Raw genomic sequence first — 8,666 nt, 5'->3', positions numbered from 1 at the left:
AGGCTGAAGGAGGAGGATTACTGGGAGTTCAAGCCTAGCACAACATCATAAGCACTAGTCAAGCCAGGGTTGCATAGTGAGACTATCTGAAATAAATAAGTAGATAGATAGATGACAGATAGATAGATAGATAGATAGATAGATAGATAATAAGTTAATAAGGAACAGAAGAAATAAGGGGGAAGGGACAAGCTCTTTCAAGGATGGCCCATGGGGCTGAACGTTTCCCGTGGTCCTGCTGGAAGCTGTATGGGAACTTGCTTTCCAGCCACGCTGTTCACTAGCCCTTCCCCTGCAGAGGGAAACATGAGGAAGCGGTGCAAAGGATTAGAGGAGAAAATGTTAGCCAAGTCCTGAAAATTAGCAAAGTAGCCACTAAATATTGTCTTTGCTCGTACTGAAAATCACCTCGTTGACTTTGTCATCCCATTTCCTCTTTAATAGAAATTGAAGGAGATGCAGGCAATGCCCCCCTACACACACACACACACACACACACACACACACACACACACACACACACACACACACACACACTGGAGCTTGGCTATTTTCGAGGTTCCATTTGGAATGGGAAGGCCCCAGCAGGGCCGGGGTGGGGGGAGCTGTGGGGAGGGAGGCATTTTTCTCCAGCTTGCAGCTGTGGCAGCCAATACAGTATCCCCCACATGCCAGATGAATCAAGCTGAGGGCCAGATCTGGGCTGTGGGCCAGAGGCTCCCCACCCTGATTTATAGTGTGGACAGAGATGTGGGTGTTTTGTGAATATATTTTGATGATGATAAAAAAACGCGAGAGGGGGGAAAACACCATTCCTTAAAAATGTGCTGAGGGAGAGAAGCTGAGGCCTAGCCACCAGATTAGGGTAGCTCGGCTGTTAGCACTAGCGGCTTCTTAGATTCAAGGCTCCTGAAAGAACAGTTCATGAGAGGCAGTGCCCTTAGAAGCCAGTGAATTGTGAATGAGGCCCCTGTATGCCAGCCACTGGGGGCAGATTAGGCTTACTGTCCCCTCTGCAGGTGTGGAGTGCAGGGATTCGGCCTGCATTTTAACTCCTGCTAGCTCCCAAGAGCAGAGAAAGGGAGCAGGCTTGCTGAGCTCTGGGGACACCCTGAGTCCCATGCTTCCCCAGTGCTCACAGTTATCTAGAAATTAGCAGGCTTTGCTTTTGGGACCAAGCCCAGGTTGTTGCCAATGGGCAGTGGACAATAGGCTAAGTGTGAAAAGGCCACCAGGATGGAGTCTGGACAAAAACAAAGAGCAAAATAAAACAAAGGAAAAAATCCACCTCACCTCAACAATTTATTCTCAACCTTCAACTCAGTTGATTTGAATGGGGTCCCAAGTAGGGGCTGAGGAAGTAGAGTGGAAGCAGAGAGGCTGAGCAGGGCCTGGGAATGGAGGCTTCCACCACAATGTTTCTCTCCCAGACGAGGCAGAGCCAGGCACGGGCTTCCTTGTTTTCCTCAGGAAACACCAGGCACAGCTGTCCTGGCTTACTCTATTTCATCTGGGCAAGACCCTCCAACAGGTTTCCCAGGACCCAGACAGGTCTTTGAAGATGAGAGATGAAGGTGAGGCTACCATTCAGACTTTGTGCTGGATGGGCAACAAGCAAAATCACATCAGTCTGCACACCCCAACACATACACACACTTACACACGCATACTCACTCATACACATATGCATACACAGACACACACTCGCAAGACACACATGCACTCATACACATGCATTCACACATACTCATACACACACTCACTCATACACATTCACATACACACATACTCATACACAAACACACACTCACACATACTCATACACAAACACTTGCACAGTCACACACATTTACACACACTCATACACATACTCATCAGTCTCTCTCTCTCGCTCTTTCACACACACACACACACACACACACACACACACACACACACACACACACCAGTGAACACTCTCATACCAGTAACTCGTAGTTTCTATCAAGAACAATCTACTCTCTTCTCTCTCCCTCCCACTGCTCCTCCTGGCCTCAGGTCCTCCAGGTCAGAGGGTATCCTTGATACTACCAACTGCCACCTTTCGGGGCTCCTGCTTGTCTTTAAGCTGCTGCTCCTTCTGGAACGCCCTTTGTTTGATAGGTCAGTTTTTCCATCCTTGTATACATCCCACTCTCTGAGGAAAGAGGCTCTCTCTAGCATCCCTGGATTACCCAGCCTGGAGCTTTGCCATGCAAACTGCCTACATGCACATCCTCACTAACTCCAAATCTCTCGCTAATCAGAAGACCACCCCCCCCCCGCAAAAAAAAAAAAACTGAACAAAGACGTATGGAGGAGAAAAATCTGCCTCTGCAGACAGACCTAGCAAGAATGGGTGACTGGAGTCTTTTCTGTTGTTGGTTTTCTCACCGAAACAGAGACAGACCCACTGCACCCGCAGGGCCTCCAGTAGGCAAATATTCTCTTGCTTTAGTCCTGGAAGTTTTCTGTTTTGCATCCAGGATGAACTTGAAGACTCCGTGAAAGGGACTCTGGTCTGTATCACTCTGGGGCTGGCTCCTTCAACGGATGGCAGGAAGCCCTCTTTTTTAATTTCCCACTTCCTGCTTCAGATCTTAACAAAGGACTTGTGTATAGCATGCATGTGCGCGTTAATGTGCGTGTATACCATGGGAGAATGTACACAGGACCTTTGTCAATTCATCCCATTGTGGGGGGGAGGAAACAGAAGTGGATGTCTATTCCTGGCAGTATCAGGGATCCTCTCACTATCCTTCCTTGTAGTTGATTCCAAATGTCTTTTTTGTAACTCTTGGGTTTGAAGTCACATCCCTGCCTTCTGGCTATCTCCTATTCCCTCACCAGGCATTCCCAAAGCTGGACTATTCACAATAGCCCATGCTACTAGAAAACCTGGGTGTAGTGAAGCCCATTTACCGACCAAATGTGCTAATTGTAAATGTTCTTATCTTGTCATTAAAGCAAATCTGGCAGGCCTAGTACTTGGCAGCCGTTGGTTAGCTATTAGTTCTGTGCTACTGTACTGGCTGGGCAGTCATAAAAATGTATCTCTTTGAAAAATGACCCATCATGTACACTAGCCTCCTCTGCACCCAGTAGACCAAAATGGTATGACTTAAGGGTTCATTCAGTCTTGGGCTGGTCAGGTGTTGGAGTTCATGTCCCTTTGAAAGAGTAGACAGCCAGGACGGCTACAGAGTTGCATGCCACAGCAGGAAGAAGCAGCCCAAGCCCCACCCACATCACTCCCCTTTCAGCTAGAGGCCAGTCTCCTGCTTACCGTCTGGGGCCTGGGCCACCCCCACTCTGTGCATCAAGCTTTGGTAAGTAACTCACTAGGTGGGAGTCCTTGATAAGAACATAGGACATGACTTGCAGACACTGTGGCATTTTAGTGGGGACCTCAAGGGGGTAAGAGGTCCCTAGGGGTGGGGTGGAGGCCAAAGGACTGTGATGAGAGCTCATCATGTGGATCTTTTTTTTTTAACTTTCTCCTTAGAAGACACTGGGGATTTTAGGCACCAGGAGGAGTGATTGGGTCAACAGGGGAAGGGCTTTCATGTGCCTCAGAGCTGTCACAGAATAATAAGACTCTGTCGCATGGGGCTAACTTCTCTCTTCCCTCGGTGTGCTAGGCTTATGGCCTGAATTTAGAGGGGGCACTCAGAAAGTATGGGAGAGCGAACATGTCTTTGCATAGCCATGGAGGAAGACTAACTGAAAGGGTACAAGGCTTTACCAGCATTTCTACACTGAAATCAGCCTTCAATTGATTTAAAAGGCTCAAAAATAGAGAAATTATGTAACCTAGTGCCACAGCAGCATAAACTTGGAAATCAAACCTGGACACTGCTCATTTGCTCACTTTTTTGTTTTGTTTTTTCTGAGACAGGGTTTCTCTGTGTAGCTTTGGAGACTGTCCTGGAACTAGCTCTTGTAGACCAGGCTGGTCTTGAACTCACAGAGATCCGACTGCCTCTGCCACCCCAGTGCTGGGATTAAAGGCGTGCGCCATGACTGCCTGGTGTTGGGGGAAGTCCTGTGTATATGTCAATAATAAAGCACTGTTGGCCAATACGGAACAAAGATAGGAGGGACTAGGAGTCCAGGAGGACTCTGGGAAAGAGAAACACAGAGAGTCAAGATGTAACGCCATGGGGTAGGAAGCCCGGAACTATTCTCCGGTAAGAGAAATACTTAGATTAACAATTATGGGGTAATTACTTAAGTCAGAGCTAGGCAGTAAGAAACAAGCAAGGCCAACAGCTTCATAATTAATATAGCTTCCTGTGCATTTATTTGGGACTGATGCGGCTCTAGAACCAGGATGGCGGGAAGGCTTCTCTCAAAGAAAAAGGCTTCCCTTTACAGCCTGGATTTTTTTTTGTTTTTTTTGTTCTTATGAGACAGGGTATCTCTGTAGCTTTGGAACCTGTCCTGAAACAAGCTCTGGAGACCAGGCTAGTCTATCATTTGGTCACTTTTAAGAGTTGAGTGTTTTATGCCAAGTGTCAGATGTATGACAGGCGTATTGCAAATCTTCCACGTGATAGGTAGGCACAATTAAATACCCTTTTGTGGATGAGAAAACAGAGGCTCTGAAGTAAAGACACTGAAATTCAAACCCAGAGTAGCTTGGAGCATGGATTTCACAGTCAGGCAGCAGGAATATGTGGACAGGTGTGTGAAGTTAAGCCTTGTCTCATTTTGTAAGTGGTCTCTGGGAGAGACCTTGGCCTGGCCTGAAACAACAACTCTGTAGCTCACAGAGGCTTAGGGAGAGGTAGGCATGGGAACCATCGGGAAAAATGAGAGAAGCAGCCAGAAAGACTTGTTCAAGGTCGTATAAGCTATCAAGTTCAGGCAAAACACATCCACCATTACAGCTCTCAGCTGCAACCTGTGCACACACCTGGAGATCCCACAGAAGTTTAAGGTTATCCTTGGCTACATAGTGAGTTTGGGACCAGCCTGGGATACATGAAACTGTCTCAATATACAAAACAAAAGAAATTTGCTTTTAAATATTATTTTTACAAGAATTATTTATTTCTTTAAGTAGGTTCTAATTACTATTTGGTATCCTTTTATTTCAAATGTATATATGGATTTGTTTCATTACATAAGGTGTGGCAGGACTACATAAGCCTCTTCCCCATTTACATATTTATTGGAGGTTAAAATGGGTACAACATAATTTTACCATCTTAATTGTTTCTTCCTTCCCTTCTTCTTTCTTTCTTTCTCTCTCTTTTCTTTTATTCTTGTTGTTGTTACTTTCGAGGCAGGCTTTCTCTGTGTAGCCTTGACTGTCCTTGAACTCACAAAGATCTGCCTTGCCTCTGCCTCCTGAGTGCTGTAATTAAAGGCATGTGCCACCAACGCCCACAAATTATTTCGTTTTTTTAAACTGGACTTTTAATCTCCTTTACAATTATTTTTGTAGCTTTCATACAAAGTAGAAGGTTTGCTTTCCTGGGGCATTCTCATACATCTGTTTTAACTCAAGGGACTCCATTCACCATTACTTTCAGCATAGTCTTACTTTTTGAACATCCAAAATGTCTGCATACTTTTAAGGAGAAGATTTTTCTGGTCTCATTTAGGTCAGGCTGGCCTTGAACTCTCTATGTAGCCATGGATAAGCTAGAATCTACCTTCTGGGCACTGGGATGACAAGCATGTAGCACCATGCCCAACTCTTGATGAGAAATTAACATCTCATGTTATTTCAGATGTCTTTTAGGTGATGCATGACATTCTGTTTCTGCTCCTGAGGTCCTCTTGTCCTTGGCCTCTCACAGTGTGATGACAATGTATCTGAGTGTGGTTCTTGCTGAGATGCTCCTGGGAGTGTTGGTTGGGCTTCTTTCACATTTTTTCATCCATTCAGGGAAACATAGGGCTATTCTTTCTTCCAATGGTCTTTTTACCACTGTTCCTCTCTACTCTCTTCATGATTGTCTGTTATTGTACTAGAAAGTGTCCCCGTGTCTTCCTTTCTCTCTATCTGCTTCTCACACTGGATTATATCAGTACTTCAATTCTAATTCATCCTATTGCATGTTAAAACCCCCCATTGAACAGCTCTAGTGAATGGTTCATTTCCATTATTATACTTTAATTCCAGATATACTTTTTCATTACAAACCTCTATGCTTTCCTGATTGTCCCTCCTTCCTTCATTTCTTCTGCGGTACTGGAAATTGAACTCGGAGTCTTGCATGTGTCTCACTGTCTTGCATGTGTCCAATTTTCTAAATTGAAGCTCACTAAGTTGCCAAGACTGGTCTTGAACTCACTATGTAGTCCAGGCAGGTCTAGAACTTTTGATCCCCATACCTCAGCCTCTTGAATAGCTAGGTATTACAGGTTTCCGACATGTGAGTATATATTCTCTTTTGATTGAAACATCTTTCTCATATCTTCTTTTACCTCTTAGATATAGTTCTCTTTAGCTTTTTGTAACATTTAAAATAGGCGAATTAAATTTATCTAAAAAGTCCAAAGAATGGGCTTCTTAACTATGGTTTTCTCCCTCCCTCTTTCCCCTCTTTCTTTCTTTTTCGTCTTGTTGTGGACATACTTTCTATTAATTATTTCTTGATCCTGTGTATGGGCTGTTTATCTGCAGGTATCAAATTCCTTGGAAACTTGACATTTTGAGTCCAGTATATAGCAATCCTGGAAGTCAGATTCTTTTCCTCCCAGGTTTACTATGGGTGCTGCTTATAGTAGTAGTGGTTGCTTGGTCAGTGACATTCTGTTTGAACTTGTAGCTGAGGTGGTTCATCCTACCTCATAACTATAGTTTATAAAGTAGAACTCTCCCTACTGTTTGCTTTGGCCACCGATCAACTCTTTTGATGAAACTCGAGGCCAGTCAGTTGGAAAAGAAAGTCATAAATAGTAAGCTTTTCTTGATGCTTCTTAGATCTTCATTGAGCAACTTCCATTCAAATAACTCACAAATCACAAAACCAATCGGTATCCATTATCTGCCTTCATGTCAGGAAGAGAAGAAAATAACAAGAGATTTATAGGCATGAGAGAAGATCTCATTCCATTCTTATTGAAAGCTAGAAAAGACCCTAATGAAAACAAACCACAATGCAGGAGGAAAAATAAAATAAGCCAGGAAAGGTGACTCTACCCATTTCCTTCCATTCCTAAGCTTCCCTGATTTTGAGAGAGGATACTTGCCTAGAAACTAGACTTGTGTCATATTGCCAGAGATAGGCACTTGATACTCTCCCTCCACAGCAAAAGGGACAGCCTTGCTGTCAATCTGGATGGGAGTGTGTGAGACAGAAGGATTGGAAAGGAAGACTGAAGAGTGTGGTCAGAATGTCTCCAACACTGGAATGTGGTGGGAGCAGGAAGAGAAAGGGGGGTTTAGAGACAGGTAGAGACAAAGAATGGTCAAAAATACCTTGCCTCTGAGGCAGGCTTAGAGTAAAAGACAGTCACTTTTTAAAAAAAAATCTTAGTTCATGTTCTCCCCAAGCAGCTTTTAATATTGTCATCTGGGTTCTTGTAATGTTTCTCAACTGTCACCTATTAATACTCACTTAACAGATATTAGTCAGGCACTGGGAATACTGAAATGAATAAAACAGATCCTTCAAGATTGTATGGGAAACTATTATATAGCAAATAGTATTATAGTGAGAGCAAGTCTGTGACTGAGGGAAGCCTGGGGAGCAGGAGCCCTGGGGAAGCCCCTCACTCTAGCTCAGAGTGCGAGTGAGGGTAGGCAGCAGGATTCAGTATGGCCTCTGGTTGAGTTGAAATTCATAGGACAACTTTGTCAAGTGTTGCTGGCAGGAATGTGCAAGGGTGCAAGCATCCTAAAGAAAAGAAACAGAAGCCATAGAGAATGTCTTGCATAATTGGGTACATTCTACAATGGGAAAGATAGCTTTTGAAGATGAATATGGGATATATAAAGGATTCTAGAAGGAAATGAGATTAGAAAGCTAAATAAGGCTAGATCACAAAATGCTCTGCATGCTTTAAGGAGGCATCTGTACTTTATCTTGAGGCCTATGGAGGAGTCAATGAAAGATTTCCCAGGGGAATGACCTGGGTAATGGCAGGGAGGTAGTTAAGGGTGCAAACTGAAATCCTGTCATTTGTAACAGCATGGATTGAACTGGAGGACATTATGCTAAGTGAAATGAGCCAGATGCAGAAAGACAAACATTACGTGTTTTTACTGGTGGAGTATTATTTAAAAAAAAGTAGGGAGTCAAGTAGTGGTTACCAGAGGCTTCAGAGAGCTAGGGGAATAGGATGGATTGGAGAAAGTTGACCAATGAGTGCTAAGTTATAATTGAACAGGAACAAGAAATTATGATTTTGTATTGCACAGTAAGATGAATGTAAGAATAATGGGAAATAGTTTTGAATATCATCATCATAAAGAAATAGTAAGAGTAGAATGTGTTGGGTATACTAATTAACCTGAGACTATCTATCAAATCTGTCTGTACACCTGTCTATCTGTCCATCATCTATTTATCCATTCATCCCCCTCTGGGAATTGGACCTGGGCCTTGCACATGCTTGACAAACCAAGTACTCAATTTCTGAAGCTATGTCCCTAGCCCAGCATGTATGTTAATCAAAACATTCTCTAC

At 43.8% G+C, this 8,666-nt stretch overlaps 1 protein-coding gene across 1 annotated transcript in view; it reads left to right on the top strand.

Moving 5' to 3' along the window:
- Positions 1 to 3,301: 3,301 nt before the first annotated feature.
- Positions 3,302 to 8,666, top strand: part of Plac1 (placenta enriched 1) — a 129,533-nt gene continuing 124,168 nt past the window's right edge. The window contains exon 1 of the mRNA XM_040744629.1: positions 3,302 to 3,347. The gene's annotated coding sequence lies outside the window, so the exon portion shown is untranslated. The remainder of the gene's footprint in view (positions 3,348 to 8,666) is intronic.

The sequence above is a fragment of the Mesocricetus auratus genome, unplaced genomic scaffold, assembly GCF_017639785.1.
Source record: "Mesocricetus auratus isolate SY011 unplaced genomic scaffold, BCM_Maur_2.0 Super-Scaffold_100003, whole genome shotgun sequence".
Taxonomy (NCBI): domain Eukaryota; kingdom Metazoa; phylum Chordata; class Mammalia; order Rodentia; family Cricetidae; genus Mesocricetus; species Mesocricetus auratus.
This window is presented reverse-complemented; position numbering and strand designations above follow the sequence as displayed.